We start from the raw sequence: 16,383 nt of genomic DNA, 5'->3' as shown, positions 1-16,383 counted from the left end.
TGTTGATGCATTGCTAAAGGCATAGCATCAGATCAGATATTGCTGTGTTCATCTACAGTTCCTCCCCTTCCGATGCCCTCTGAATCTATAAGCCCTGGGTGGAACACACACCTGGAATGTTAATCGGGGAAACAAGCCTGCTCATCAGGATTAACTTTCTATTGTGGGACAGGGACTTAGAAGTAAAAAGAGAAGGTATGCTCTTTATTTGTGTTCATGCATTAGTGCCAATGACATGAGTGTTGTCCATATGTGCGAAAGCATTTTTATTTTTGTCTGCTCTACCACCCAAGGCATTAGAAGGATGGGCCATGAAGATATAAACAGACGTGGCAGGTCAGGCTATTAAATGAAGTGTGATGTGAATGTTCTCCAGATAATTGCTGACTGGGTGGATGCGTTCAGACTGACAATTGTTCACATTCGACTTTAATTCGAAACCCCCACTGCCATACATCTTTGCATACAGAAATAAGTTCCATTTCGTCTCTTTTCTAGTTCAATAGCATATTCTACCTTGGAAACGGGAACATTTTCCTGTACCGCTTTGAAAGAACTTAAACTCATGACTGCCAATGTCTACTGTCACTACTTAATCCAACCAAAAAACGAAAAACAATCTACCCAAAACCGAACCGCACGTGCCAAAGTGTTATTTGTTTCGTTTTTTTGCGGAGACGTGCCACACACACAAAAAAAGCAATTTAAATGCCTTTCAGTCCACCATCAAGGCTGCATCCAGTCCTGAGCATGTCTGGACCACGCACAAACAAGTAGACCTCATCCCTACAGAACACGGTTCAAATGAGTGGCGAAAGCCTCTGCCAGACTCCGGTCCCAACAGCGCGTGGCAGCAGCGTGCCACAAGCTCCTCTTGCCAAACAATCGTTGTGGCCTTAATCGCTTGGAAGAGCTCTGCCTTCTCCTCTTTCATCCCCAGCAGCTGTAAATAAATGGCTAATTTAGGGAACAAAAGCAGGAATTGACAATCGCCTTTTTTTCCAAAGCTGGTGTGAGCGTGAAGAGGTGGGTGGTGTTGTGTGTGTGGGTTACGCTGAGCCACTCTGATTGGCTGTTAATGGTAGGGATGGCGGCATCATTGCCTTGCGATTACCCGGCTAATCCTGGTTGGGCTGAAGCATGGGGGCCGTATGGTGGCTTCTTACGGGTAAGCACTTACCATACGGTGCTTATGGGTTGTTATGTTGGTGTTATGGAGGTTTGTTTGTTCCTGTGCGGGCGTGCGTTTTCACTGATCTAGTGGCAGATGGCAGATGAGTAGACCCTGATCCCAAGGAGCATGACGACGAACCGCACGTGAATGGTATTTTACAGCAACCCTAGCGACGTTGATGCTAATGATAATGTCCGTGCTAATGCTATCATTATCATTTACGTCACGCTAGCCGGTTGATTCTGACGCTATCATTATCTAAGACTCGTCATCACCGCTGTTTTTATCGTTAGTAGCAACGTCAACGGCTGTTGACATTTAAATCTTCCTCATCATCATCATCATCATCATAAACATTTCCAACCCCTTCCAAGTGCTGTCTTCTGCACTTTGGCAGATGGGAAATAACAAGCGACGCATGCCCTAACAATGACAAAGCACTTTGTAGAAAACACCATTGGTATTCACTGTCGGAACACACACACGCTGAGGGTCAAAGGTCATCATTTAGGGCTTTGGCAGGAGACAAGACTTAAGTCCCCTGCCAAAGCCCTAAATGATGACCCCTGACTTTCAGTGTTTTTCGGTTGTTAGTCTGTGTTGCTGGTATATGGTAGAGAAAGAGCCGTATATGTTCCTCAATAATGATTTTCGTAAAAACATCATTGCTCATCACTCGTCAACTCTGAGCCAGATTAGCGTCAGGAATGTTTTCCTCCGACAACCTCAGGAGAAGGGATGTAAACCATCTCTTCTCATTGCATTTCACACTTGGTGACGTCATTGAGTACATCCAGTTCAGTACCACCATGATTTCAACACACTCCTATCTGACAGATAAAAATGGAGACGCTAGTATTCCAGAGTACTGTAGGCTACCAATGATTGGAAAAAACTGTACGTGTGTCCTTAGGGGTGTTCCACCGTCATGAAAATACGAATGCATAATATATCTACTCCATCACATCCTTTCAAATATTAATATATACAAAAAATAAACTGTGTGTGAGGTTGCGAAATAAGAAACGCAGAAAATAGCCAAGGAAAGGAACAGACCAAAACTACAATTAACTATTTTGATTTGCAATACTGCATGTTAGGGATTAGGGTTAGGGTTATTGCATGCCAGGCTACATTGGTTGAACTTCTATCGGGAATAAACAATATACTCAGCCCTATGTCAAATAGAGACCTTACTGCAACTCCCTAATTTTTTTTCCTATTATGTAAAAAATATAGATATATCCAGTCTGTGTTTGCAGCGGTTGTCATATCTCCCTGCGGTGAGCGGTAACCGTTCCTCCCTCAGACTGGACAAGGGATGGGCGTTCCGCTGGGACAGACAGACAGGTCGTCCGTCCGCATCTCCCTCTCAGACACGTAACCAGAACAGGCAGGCTCTGAGTGGTGCAGCTTTGTGAGACAAATTATAACATTAAACATGGCTGTCAGTTTATCCTTTGATCTCAGCGCGACTACGTCTCTGGATTATCTGGGAGGGAGGGAGGGAGGGAGGGAGGGAGGGTAAAGGAGGAGGGGTGGGGAGGGAGCGACAAAGTGGCGAAGTGCTTGTCATTTTTCCCCACACCTTCTTGTCAAGACGTCCAGGTTCTCAAACCCCTCCCAAACTGCAGAAGCTGGAAAGGAGGAGTGATTGCCAACTGGCACTCTGAATAAGCAGAGCTACCCCAGCCCCTACTTACGTTTTCCCATTAGAAGCCTCTGGTGTTGAAGCCACAGTTGTAGTTAGGTAGATATATAGAAGAGTTACATAGTGCAGATTTATATTTTGAGGGTATGGGTTATGCCTTTAGAGCTATGTTTGTAAGTCAATACGTAATTGTTGCGTTTGTTTATCATAGAGCATTAGCAATTTTAGCATTTGTTTACCAAGAGATGATTGAATCGTTCTCTGCCGCCAATGACCCCATCAGCATTTGTTTATGTTTCCCAACTCGTAAATAAAGGGATTGGCTTGAGTGACTCCTGCAGGGGGAAACGTCCACAGAATGACACACACTAGTTTTAGCCAGAGATAGACCAAAGATATACCAGCCCTGGATAGACTCACAGACACTAGAAGACAATAAGTAGCCTATCCTATTATAAAGATCTCGTTTTTACAAGTGTAGTTGCTGTTAATGCTGTGAACACATGGATGTTAAAATAAAAATAATAACCTAGGGGAAGGAATTAGCAGAATAACAATTTGCTGTTTCATCTCAGAACACTACGTTTCTCCTGCTGATCTTCCGGCTCTATCTTAATCCACATGCTCGGCTCTGAATTTGTTTTCATGTCTGGATTTCTTTTGAAAAATACTATCCAGGTCAGGTGGTATTCAAGGTCTTTTTGGGTTATACCGACAATGTTCATGTTATTCAAATGAACCCCCAGAAAGTCATATGTAAAAATATCTACATGACCCGGTTATTTAATGTCTGCAAAATTTAACTAACAGCTGGAACATAACAGAGGAAAGGAGATAAAATGCATTCAAATGGGGCGAAACCTCTGCATAACCACTGAACTCTCTCTCTCTTTATCTCTCTCCCCCAACCTTCTTTCAGAAAGTGTTGTTTTCAAACTCCACAACTACACAAAACAATTGCATTTTTTTAAATCAGTGAACATGACACCTTGCATTATTCTTTACAATGCAGTTAAACGTTAGAAAAAGAATATTCTGCCGACATGCAGCACATGAAAATGCCTACTCCTTAAAGTCCATGGCCGTTAGAATCTAAAGGATGAAAAATAGGCATTCAAAAAATCATTATGCTACCGACTCATGGTAGAAAATTAAATATACAACGTTTATGACAGAGTGAAAGAAACGCATGGTTGGCCCTGGCTCCTTAACCTCTCATAAGCCTGTGATACAGCAGCATCCAAAGCTTCCCTCTCAGTTAACGCTGTGGAGACACACGAAAGAAACAAATCCCTTACAGAAGCTCAGTTTTTATTAGCCTCGCGGCATCTCCGCACTAAACCCGGGAGCGACGCGCAAATGGACCTTAAATCAAAACGTGACGCCAATTGTCCACAAAGGAAGAAGTGGGACCAAAAAACATGGTGTAGTGTAAATGATATAAGCGCTGCGCAAACGCTACTCCTTAAAGTTTCGCGATAGAGAGGCGAAGAGAGAGCGGGGGAAATGTAAGAGGGAGGGAAAATGAGCGAACGATAAAGCCAGGGCTTTGTGTCAGTAGGCCTATCCGCTAACCCGTGGCTGGTCCTAAGAGCGGCCGGTTAAATCATCTGTGAAGTGTACAGTGCGCTGGCTTAGTGCTGATGTTGCACCTCATTCCACGGATGAGAAACCCCTGAATCACCCCAAGAACAGCTTGCACTCAATTCCATTCCAACTCCAAATCCATACTCTCCAGAATGTTGGAACCACTGCGCGTGCGCACGCACACACAGACACACGCTAGGCAGGCATGCACAAACACACACACTCACACTCATACAGACACACGCACACACACACACACACACACACACACACACACGCATTTACGGACACATTCACACACACGCGCGCGCGTGTGCGCTTCTACCGATCTGTATTTGGAGTGCAGTCATTGCTTTAGTGCTATCCTGTGGTCCATTATATAATGGAAGCTAAGGCTACTATTAATGAGAATGGATTCCATCTTAATTGACGCTATGTTATATTAGTCTGTGGTCACATTCGCCAAACCAGGACCAGAAGCGAGGCGCACGAGGGTATCGAAACCTCTCCGTCGCGTTCCTGTGGTCAGCCTGCAGAAGACTCCTGTAGAGCCAATCCCTGTCTCTGAGTGCAATCAGGAAGGGAACATGTGAATGTCCCCCCGATCCTCGTGGTGTTTTGCAGTAAATCGTGTAGTCCTACCTTATGAGGTTCTGGAAGGTGTGACATTGTTCTTGCCTCATCCAGGCTTGCCTCGCCCAACGTCGAATTCAAGTGTCACAGCAAGTGGAATTGAACAATTTAGAGGTGGTGTATCATCAGCCATCTATTGCTCTTCAGGCCCATTTTCACTGTTGGAATTGGCTTTTTTTTTGCTAAGCTTTAAATGGCTACAGACATGAAGGCTTGTGATGACAAAATAACACATGGCTTTTCGCACAAGGAGAAAAGGCAGTAGCAGGCAAATGTATGATAACCGAAATTGGAATTCACAGCTGCCTTTTCCTCCAAACAAATTGGATGTTTTATTTATTACGTGGTAGATATTATTGTATTAAAAAAAACATATCAATGTATCAAGCATGGTTTCCAAAGTGTTAATATTACAGTCGGGGGCTTCTAGAAATATTTCAACATATTTATCTGTCATTGTAAGTCAGTCTGCGATTCTAATAGAAAGACAGTTGTGCAGGCATAATTCATGGGGGATGAAATAAGGACATCTACAAGTTATACTGTTTTGATTTAGTACGATCCTCTCACCAGATCTTTATCTTTGGCACGTCTCGTGATTATTCGACAAACAACGCCATTAAACAAACAACATATCTGTCTCTCACTGAGTAAGGCAGTGCGTGATGTTTACGATAATACGCGTCATCACTGCATGCTAATGTGTGCATCAATATAGCACCAGCCAACAATAACACAACTGTAATGTACTGCCAGAAACAGAACCAGCTCTTCCGTTGTTGCCTTGCTGAATGCAACGTGGTGATGCGCCTCTATGCACGTTCAAATGTGCTACACGTGGTTCAGAAAAGAAAAGCTGAGGTTCAGCAGCACAAATGTTGATACTGATGTTCAATTGACTAATTGAGGTGTGTGTGTGTGTGTGTGTGTGTGTGTGTGTGTGTGTGTGTGTGTGTGTGTGTGTGTGTGTGTGTGTGTGTGTGTGTGTGTGTGTGTGTGTGTGATAGAGAGAACAGCGCTATAAGAGAATACCAAAATATGATATATATATATATATATATATATAATTCAAAGACTACAAGCGGTGAGCTGAGTTTTTAATGCACTTTCTCGTATGAAGAGAACTTTATCTATGCTAATGCAGGCAGACTAATGTGCTAGGGCGAATTAACTTCTCCTATGCAAATGGTTACACTTGCTGCACCACATCTAGTTTAGGCATAGACCCAATCTGACGGCTGGGAAAGCAGCCGAAGTTCAAATGCAGGACCCCCATTAATGTGTCAATCCACGGACAGACTGCCACCCCCCACCCCCCGTTCCATCCCCTTTCCCCAGTCAGACACGTGAAAACGTTTGAATGTTGAATTATTGTATTCTCAGTACAATAGAAAATGCGAAGGAACAGAAATGTACATTATTGGAAGAAAGAAAAAAAAGTGTCAAAAGTCTGACCGTAATCCTCTCAGTATGCAGGTCACAGCGAAATGGCTTATTGTCTGTCTGAGAAGAAATGTCTTTTAATGGGTGGCTTTCAGGAGCTGTCAACACTGAAACCAGGAAATGTGTTATGAATGTTTTCATTATAAATGCTAAACCTCAGAGTGGGGATTTTAATGGAGCTCTTTCCTGGGTCTGGGGACTAAAACAGCCAATATGACACTCTGAAACGCTCCCCGTGAGGAACGCGTGTTTAAACTGAGATGAATAGAGGCCAACTGTTAGTGTTGAAATTATGTTTGCCCGTCAGACTGCCACGAAATAAAATCTTTCAAATGTCATATAAAAGGTAAGAAATTTACACATAGAGAGAGGTATTGGCAAATGATAAAAAGGATGTGAGATATCTTTTCGAAAGAATATTTCCCATCCATCTACTTTCTTGAATATCTTACCATACATTACATACAGCACCAAGAGTTCATTCCCATGATGAAAGTCCTGGGAAATTCGTAGGATAATAGAAAATGCATTTGGGAAATTGCGTTCACGTGGAAACCACAGAAGCCGAATAACTCTATTATTAGTTTATGATTTATTGAGCTCTGCCTAATTACCATAGATAAGCAATATTTTGGGAAACAGGCTTTCGGCTTACAAAATAAATATAGTTTTATTTGTGTGGGAGTTATGTTATTTGATTGCACTTCTATCTACCTATTTCATTATTCATCCATCACATCTAACTTCTGACTGCCTGTCTGCCTGTCTGTCTGTCTGTCTGTCTGTCTGTCTGTCTGTCTGTCTGTCTGTCTGTCTGTCTGTCTGTCTGTCTGTCTGTCTGTCTGTCTGTCTGTCTGTCTGTCTGTCTGTCTGTCTGTCTGTCTGTCTGTCTGTCTGTCTGTCTGTCTGTCTGTCTGTTTGTCTGTCTGTCTGTCTCCCTGCCCACAGATCAGTCATCATGTGTCCACCGGGACATGAGCCAGCTCACTGCGATGTGTTTTCACTCGCTGAGGTCAGATCCTTTCAACTGCGACTCACTGCGCATCAAATATTCACGAAAAAGAGACAACAGCGAGCGGGGGCCGACCTGTTTCTTGAAAAATGATCCCACGCTATAATGCTCTGCGCATCACGAACCAGAGACACAAGCACGTTCCCATGCCTGATCTTTTGTGAAAAAAAAAAAAAAAGAAACAACATACAACAAACCACCTCATCTCACCAGAGATAAACCATCCTGGAGACTAAAACCTCCCCTACCGCTTCCCCTCTCGCTTGACTTCCACGCTGGAGCTCCAATTACCCCGTCGGGGAAGGAGGGATGCTGGGAGCCCAAACACTCTTCTTATTGATTTATTTCCTGTGTTGTCAGTTCTAGCGGGGCGCTTTCTGCTGGCGGGGGGGGGGGGGGGGGTGGCGAGGGGCTGTGGGGGTGTGAGACCGGGTCAGCACACCTGTGGCAGAGGGCCGCTGCCTGGGGGGAAACCGTCTGTCCCTTTGCGTCTTGCATTCCTCACTGATCTCTGCTTGTGTAGACTTGAAATATACGGTATACAGCTACTGGAATGCATATGGTCAACCAACAGGGCAATACCTGACGTTCAGGGCAGAGAGACACTTTAATTTGCACCATACTGGTCTGGCACAAATCTTATTTTGATATATTTCCCTCTGTTTATTATTTCTGGCAGTTAATTTGCATGTTATATAGTCTGTGGACGGTGCCACCCCATCGGTGAGCATCGGGTGAATGAGGTATTTCAGTCTTTAATAATTTGTTTTAAAATGTTGCTAGAATTGAATTGAATTGAGCATCCAAAGTTGAAGTGCTGGTGCGTTGGTGTGATAGAAGCACAAAGAACAAGCTGACTCCAAACTATGGAAAAGGACCAAATGTATGTTAGCCTACCCTGCAATCTACAGTTTAAAACCCCATCCTGCAGATGTCTACTACAATTATACAGCACAGTCAAACATGTGCCTCACAAAGGAACGAATAAAGATCTTCTCATCATGCGCCATTATGAAAAGCATCCTTTTTTACTAACAACTTGTTATAAGGCATCTAAGAAATTGTAATTTCATTCTACAGTCAACTCATTACATGCTAACTGGCTGGGTAGCATCCACTTTAGGAACAATTGATATCGAAATGATTGATTGCTCCCGTTGGATGATGGAAAGCCAGGCACATCATTTTATCTCATTCATTATCATTACGGCTAACATTAGCCAATGCTGGTTAGATTGTTTTACTCAGTGTTCTCGTCATACTCGTTGTTCCAATCATTTCTGACGTTGGCAACATAGTGTCCTGTCTGTAGTTTAACAGAACTACATTTTACTACGAGTTTTCCACTGATTGTCCACTGTTGTACACCTCCTCCTCCTCCTCCTCCTCTCCCTTCTCCTCCTCCTCCTCCTCTCCCTTCTCCTCCTCCTCCTCTCTCCTCCTCCTCCTCCTCCTCCTCCTCCTCTCCCTTCTCCTCCTTGTACTCCCACTCCTCCTCCTCCCACTCCTCCTCCTCCTCCTCCTGCTCTCTCTTCTCCTCCTCCTAATCCAACTCCTCCTCCTCTCCATTCTCCTCCTCCTCTCTCTTCTCCTCCTCCTCCTCTGCCTTCTCCTCCTCCTCTCTCTTCTCCTCCTCCTACTCCGCCTCCTCCTCCTCCTCTGCCTTCTCCTCCTCCTCTCCCTTCTCCGCCTACTACTCCCACTCCGCCTCCTCTCCCTTCTCCTCCGGCTACTCCCACTTCTTTTCATTCCTCTCATCATCTTTATTCTTTGCCTCCTCTTCCCCCTTTCCCTCCTCCTCCACATTCTCCTCCTTTTTATTCCTCTCTTCCTCTTCCGTCTCCTCCACCTCCTCATCCACCCACCTCTTCTTCACACTTATCTTCCCTCACATATTTTTCCTCCTACTGCTCCTACTTCCACGCCGTCTTCTTCTCCTCGTCCTCCCCCTTCTGCTCTTCACCCCCCTTATTCTCATTCTTCTCTTCTTCTGATCATCATCCTTTGCCTTCTCTTTTTCGTCATCCTTCTTCTCTTCTCCTTTTCCTCTCCCCTCCACCACCTGCTTAACCTCCTCCTCGTCCCTTCTTCCCCCCTCCCCCTCAACTTTTCCTCCTCATCAACCTCCTCTGCATATTTCCTCTCCTCCTCCTCATCAATCCTCATCACCTCCTCCTTCCTCTTCTCCTCCTCCTCCTCCTCTTCCTCATCCTTCCTCTCCTCCTCATCATCCTTCCCCTCCTCCTCATCCTTCCTCTTGTCGTCGTCGTCCTCCTCCTCCTGCTCCTCCTCGTCGTCCTCCTCCTCCTCCTCCTCCTCCTCTTCCTCCTCCTCCTCATCCTTCCTCTCCACCTCATCCTTCCTCTCCTCCTCCTCCTGATCCTCCTCCTCGTCCTTCCTCTCCTCCTCTTCCTGCTCCTCCTCCTCCTCCTCCTTCCTCTCCTCCTCCTCCTCCTCCTCCTCATCCTTCCTCTCCTCCTCCTCCTCAGGAACATCAGACCACAGATGAAGTCCAGTGATGGAGAAGCGTCAGGCTCTCTCTCTGCTGATAACTCAGCTTTAATCTGCACGCTGCAGGCACGGCCCAGTGACTGAGCACCAGATTTACTCCCAGTTGGTCCACGTTATCACACCAGAGCAAACAAATGGGCACACACACACACACACTCACACACACACACACACACACACACACACACACACACACACACACACACACACACACACACACACACACACACACACACACACACACACAGACAGGCAGGTAAACTCACACGCTCACGCATACACACACACAAACATACACACATATAAGGCTGGATGGAACCTGAATTACAGCTGATTGCACATGGGGTTATCAGTGGGGCTAAGGAAGAAACTTTTCCACCGTTTTTTAATCTTTACTTGATACTGGGTACAAACACACAAGCAGCAAACTAGTCAAAAAGAAACACAAACAAAATGTCTCTATCGCAGCAGAAGCTGGAATGACTTTTTTTTTTTTATTCTATACTCTGTTATTGGCAGATTCGGTATCTTATTTAAAAGACTGACAAAAACGTACGTGTCGCTATTTAATACAATGTTCACTCTGTTATTGTCAGGTATCTTGTTAAAACGACTGAAAAAAAAACAATTAACTATCACAACAGAGGCTTAGAATTAAGTTGTTTTCCTAAGCTGAATCCTACATATCGCTTTTTTATTCTGTTCACTTTGTTATAGTCTGGTATCTTATTCCAAGGACTGAATGTGGTTCTTTAAATAGAACTCACTGAAACGTATTCAACTTTTTGGAAAGAGATTACGAAACCACCGGCCACAGTTTCAAACCTCCTCAGGCAAATGCCTTGCAGACGGACTCTATCAGTACTTTGCCGTGTGACATTTAACCACATGAATAATCAATATATTCATCCAACAGTACCAGTGCACCTGTATAGCAAGCTCGTTTTTTGTTTAAGGCCAAAGTATCTCTACTTTTATTAGTAACACAATTGACACTTAACAGTGATCACCTCTTTGTTGATGTCAATTTATTTTGTAGTAGCTATGTGAAAGCAGAAGATTTACTTTCTTGCACTTCACTGGTATTTATAGTGAAGTGCAAGATCTAAATAAGCCATTGGCCTCTCTCTACGTGGGTGTGAAAGGGTAGAACGTATTGTGTATTGCCAGGGTAGGGCATCCTTTACACGTGGTTCAACTCAGGATATGTGTAGATGCAGCACGCAGGGAGACACTGGTTCACTATACCAAGCATCTTTGAAAGAGTTAACAGTTGTGCACTTGGAAAATGTTTTTTTGTTAAAGAAAGAATTTAAACAGAGGCTGTAAAGAAATGTAAAAATAAATCTGACATGAATGTCTGACTGCTGAGGTGTGAAAACGCTAGTTCGATTTGATGGTGTTACTCTGTGTTTGCTACTGGTACTTATTTATATTCATGCAAATTGATTTCTGGAAAGTCAAATTAATCGTTCTATCAAATAGGTAAAATTATGGGGAGCAACCCATTTCTTTACGATTCAATTTGTTTTCCTTTCCCCTTCTAGTGTTATTTTTTTTGTAATAGGCGGAAAACTGCAAAACCGATTACAGTTTGTTTGCCGTTTAAGCAAACTGTATTGCATTCTCTCAACCAACGTTGGAATGTCTGCCTGCAAATTATTATTAAAATAATTGCGTTTTTTATTATCGTCGGCTTAAAATGGATGGTCAAAGATGCAAAAATGAAATTCACTCTATGAATGCAATTTCCATAATTTCCGAATATTAAGAAGCCCAGTTTAAAAGACACCTCTGGGAAGAATAAGAAGTGAGATGACGGGATGGAATCACAGACTTTGGAATCATGTGGTTAATAGGAATAGTGTGGATACATTTAACAGAAAACTACATTTAACGCAAACTATGTGACAAGGTATTACTTTAAAACTTCTTAAGACCCTTCTCTGTACTCATGCTTTATAGAGCTTACTTCCTATCTTACACTCCCTTTTAAAGTATATTTGCTCACAGCTTAAGCTCCAAAATGACAACGTTTTATTTCAGAGGCATATTGAAAGAGATAAACATTGAGAGAGAGAGAGAGAGAGAGAGAGAGAGAGAGAGAGAGAGAGAGAGAGAGAGAGAGAGAGAGAGAGAGAGAGAGAGAGAGAGAGAGAGAGAGAGAGAGAGAGAGAGAGAGAGAGAGAGAGAGAGAGGTGGGGGGGGGGGGGGGGGGGGGGGGGGGGGAACAACAACAATGTTTTATTCCATCAAGGGAGAGTCTGTACTAATTCCTTATTACTTTATTCATATCTCCTAAACAGTTGCTATTAAACTCTATTGTGCAATACAGAATGTATTAATATTGTTTCTGAGCAAGAGACCTGTTTTCACAGCAGAGATAACATGTATACTACAGGCTAATCTTGAACATTAGTCGTGTGAAATAGAATGTAACTAAAAGTAGAAAAGGTTGTGTGAAATAGACATATTATATAAGCTCAGGATAAGAAAAGTCTAGGTCGGCAGAAGTACCTTTTCCTTTCTATTGTCCAGCAAATATTTTTGCTTGCAAACAGTATTTCAAGAATGTATCGGCCACTCCCCAAAGTGATGTTAGGTGCCATTCCAGGGAGGAAATGTCGCAAGCCTCTGGCATACCTTCCCCATACAAACATTTCACTAGATTGTATACAATGAACACAATGACAAATATACCTCTTGGGGCACTTTTTATTTATTTAGTCACTAAATAACAAACGAGAGAGAGAGAGAGAGAGAGAGAGAGAGAGAGAGAGAGAGAGAGAGAGAGAGAGAGAGAGAGAGAGAGAGAGAGAGAGAGAGAGAGAGAGAGAGAGAGAGAAGGCCTCTGCTTATGTGAATGAATATATAGTATTCATTATTCATTATATCTGTATCATGCACTCTTTTGACTTTCCCACGTAGAAATTCCCTGACATTTTGATATAGTTCAGTTAAATGCCAAGGATCAGAACGAAATGAGGAAAGCAATTTATTGACCCCTGAAGCATGGTGTCTCGCCATGCAGGCCCCCCCCTATCAGCACTGAAGGCAGGAATAACAGCACACGGGAAATTAATAGCTGGGTTTTGGCTCCTTTGTCACTACTCTGCATACACATTTCCAAATCATGACACATATAATGTATACTCCATGGCAGGTGCTGTATATACAGATGTTGCTTACCAAACAGTTAAATCACACATAAAGAGGAGGTTTTTTATCTAAGGAAGAGTCGGTTTATTAGCAATGCATTTATTAAATTATGTGTTTTATTTTTGTTTAAGTGCCTTTAATGTTAAATCCACAGAAGTATACATGTTGGACTGTGGTACTCCTAGTGGTTATCATAAAACATTTAAATCACATATATATTCATGCTTTATTTACCCGTCGTTTGCTCAGTGAGAAAACGGCTACTAAAAGGAGCAACTGAAAGTATAAAAAACTATACTTGACTGTGTTTATCGTCTAACAACCCCATTATGTATTTCAGAACTGATTGAATTACATCCCCATCGCGCACGGCTGGTTTGTGAACGCATCAATTCAACCAAAAACACAACTGTAGTTAAACCCTCGACCAAAATGAAAGGCATATCTAAAAGAGATTTAATTTTAACTGAGTTCCTCTAAGTAACTACTTTACAAAGTACATGAAATGTTTAAGTGACTTGAAGATAAGACTCCCTGAAGAAGCCACTCTCAGTTCCCATGGTGTTTTTCTGGTGGACATCAAAGAAGAATCCAATTAGGAATCGTTGGCTGAATTAAATTCCGGTGCCTTTATTCCTCTCCTGTTTCCCTCATCCATTTCCCTACGCTATAGATCCTTCTTCCTTCTGTCAGCCAGTTCACTCTCTAAAATATAACACTCAACTTTGAGCTTAGTCAAGAGAGCTTGTGAGTTTAGTGTGAAATGTGAAATTAAACTTGGCGGTGGTTGATCTTAAATCTTCGAAGTCTAAAAAATGTTGGCTCAAAACTTTGGGATTATAGCAGTGAGTTGGGTGTGGGTTCAGGCCTGCACTGTGTGGACTGTGTCTCTGGGACATGGGGCGAAGGAGTCACCTCGTGTACTAACGCACAGATTGGACTTGTTGTTGGGGGATACTCAATACAAAGAGGAGTATAGTACGGGGTGGGGGGGGATTATAATAGGAGACATTTACAGAGTCTTTATTCTTGAGTCGAAACTTTCGACTTGAGAATAATCACACTTTCGACTCGAAAGTGTGATTATTTTTGCTTCCCGTGATTTTTAACAATCAGTCTCTGTCCTCGACGTCTCTCCCTCCTGAACCTTCTCCTAAATCTCCTGCCAAAACCTATGCTGTTCAATAGGTACAATATATAGATTATCCTGTGGCTTCCTATAGCGGTAGTAAAAACATGTGGGATTTCATTGCACGCCGATTTATGTATCCATTATATTCTATGCTGCCTAACGGGGGAGAGGGAGGGAGAGAGAGTGTGAGAACGAGCAGAGAGAGAGAGAGAGAGAGAGGGGGAGAGAGAGGGGGAGAGAGAGAGAGGAGGGGAGAGAAAGAGGGAGGGAGACAGAGGGAGGGAGAGACAGAGAGAGGAGGGGAGAGAAAGAGGGAGGGAGACAGAGAGAGGAGGGGAGAGAAGGTGGGAGGGAGACAGAGAGAGGAGGGGAGAGAAAGATAGGGAGGGAGTGACAGAGAGCAAGAGGGTGCATGAGGGAGTCTGAGAGAGGGTGTGTGAGTGTGTGTGCGTGTGCATGTAAGGATGTGTTAGTCTGTGTGTCCATTTGTGTTCAACAATTTGTTTTCAACATTATTATCTCCCCCAGTGCAGAGCCCCAAACCGCCTTTAAAATCGTACTTCCTCAGAACATGAACATTTTCTTCTTCTTTTCTTCTTAAAGGATAATGCAGACGCGTCGCCGGTGGATCCCTTTGTACTGCACCACCACCAGCGGCCCCGTGCTGTCCTGCTGCGTACCGTGTACAAGTAGACCCGGGGAGCTGCTCTTCTATGAAGACGTTGGCAGGCTGCGCTCCCCAGCCGGGCCCGGGGTGAGGGAACGACAGAAGAGCTCCTGCGGTCGTTGCTCTGCCTGTTGGCAGCAGTTCCCCCCTCTCTGACAGTCCCGCCTGACACTCCTGGGGGGAATCTCATGAATATATTTAGGACCGTTAAACCTTTTTTTTATTTATTTTTTTAAAGGGGCTGCTTTGCATGCACGCGGTTTAATCATTACAATGCAAATCAGGCGGGTGGGATGTTAAATAAGGTCTGAGTGAGAAAATGAAAAATGGATGGGGGGCAAATTCATGGGAATCTTATCTACGGGGGCAGCCATTTTGAGGTAAAATGTCCATTACAGCCAGTGTTTATTCCTAATGTGGGTCTGACTCGCTCAAGAAATCCCCCACCTCGACACGTGGAGGTCTTGTGAAGTGTGATAATGTTCACTCATTACCAGGCCTAACCCGGCTAATCGTGAGGGCCATAATAAGTTTTCACAATAGCAATGTTTCGCTGTCTACGTTGTTGTTTTGTAGCATTAGCGCTTTCCGAATATGCTGTGGGTCTTTGTCTTTATTACCTCAGCCCAATACCCATGGCTGCTAACGAGGAGCTGCGCTAATGAGAACACCGCGTACGGGGCCAGAAGGTGACGCCGGTCATTCTGATGGCGGAGGTGGTGGTGGTGGTGGCGGTGGAGGTGGCGGTGGTGGTGGCGGTGGTGGTGGCAGTGGTGGTGGCGGTGGTGGTGGTGGTGGTGGTGGTGATGGCGGTGGTGGTGGTGACGGTGGCGGTAGTGGTGGTGGTGGCGGTGACTTTTTTTTTTCTAAAACGACTTGAATGAGTGCCGTTGTGCAGCAGGTAGGGGTTAGCTACCGTGCTCAAGAACACCTTCCAGGTGAACTGCAGACATGGGGAATTACATCGAATAGTTTGAATAACTACCCTACTAGTTGTAAGCTATCCATTCATTCCCAGTGGTGGACAGTAACGAAGTACATGTAATTCGTTACTGTACTTAAGTAACATTTCCATGTATCTGTACTTTACTCAAGTACATTTATTTGGTAAGACTTTATACTTTTACTTCACTACATTTAAAGCGAAAATTATTACTTTTCACTTCTTTACATTTACAGAAACACTCGTTCCTTACTCGTTCCTTTTTTATTTTTAATAAAATACCAAAAGGTCAAAGTGTATCGCGACTATAACCAATCAGCGGCAGCGCCCAGCGCGCGATTATCTGCTGAAGTTAACAACAGAGGTGCGTTCAGAATCGCAAACATAGGCGTTTGCGAACGATTTTAAACATTTTCCGTTAAACGAACATAAGCAAGCAAACGTTTACGAACATAGGCAAACTGTCTGAAG

The 16,383-nt window shown here is 43.7% G+C and overlaps 1 pseudogene; it reads left to right on the top strand.

Annotated features, from left to right (window-relative positions):
* Nucleotides 1–7,446: 7,446 nt before the first annotated feature.
* LOC132453749 (uncharacterized protein DDB_G0271670-like) lies at nt 7,447–10,009 on the top strand (annotated as a pseudogene).
* Nucleotides 10,010–16,383: the final 6,374 nt, after the last annotated feature.

This window comes from Gadus macrocephalus, chromosome 3 (assembly GCF_031168955.1).
Source record: "Gadus macrocephalus chromosome 3, ASM3116895v1".
Taxonomy (NCBI): Eukaryota; Metazoa; Chordata; class Actinopteri; order Gadiformes; family Gadidae; genus Gadus; species Gadus macrocephalus.
Note: the sequence above shows the minus strand (reverse complement) of the source record. Positions and strands in the feature narration are given on the sequence as shown.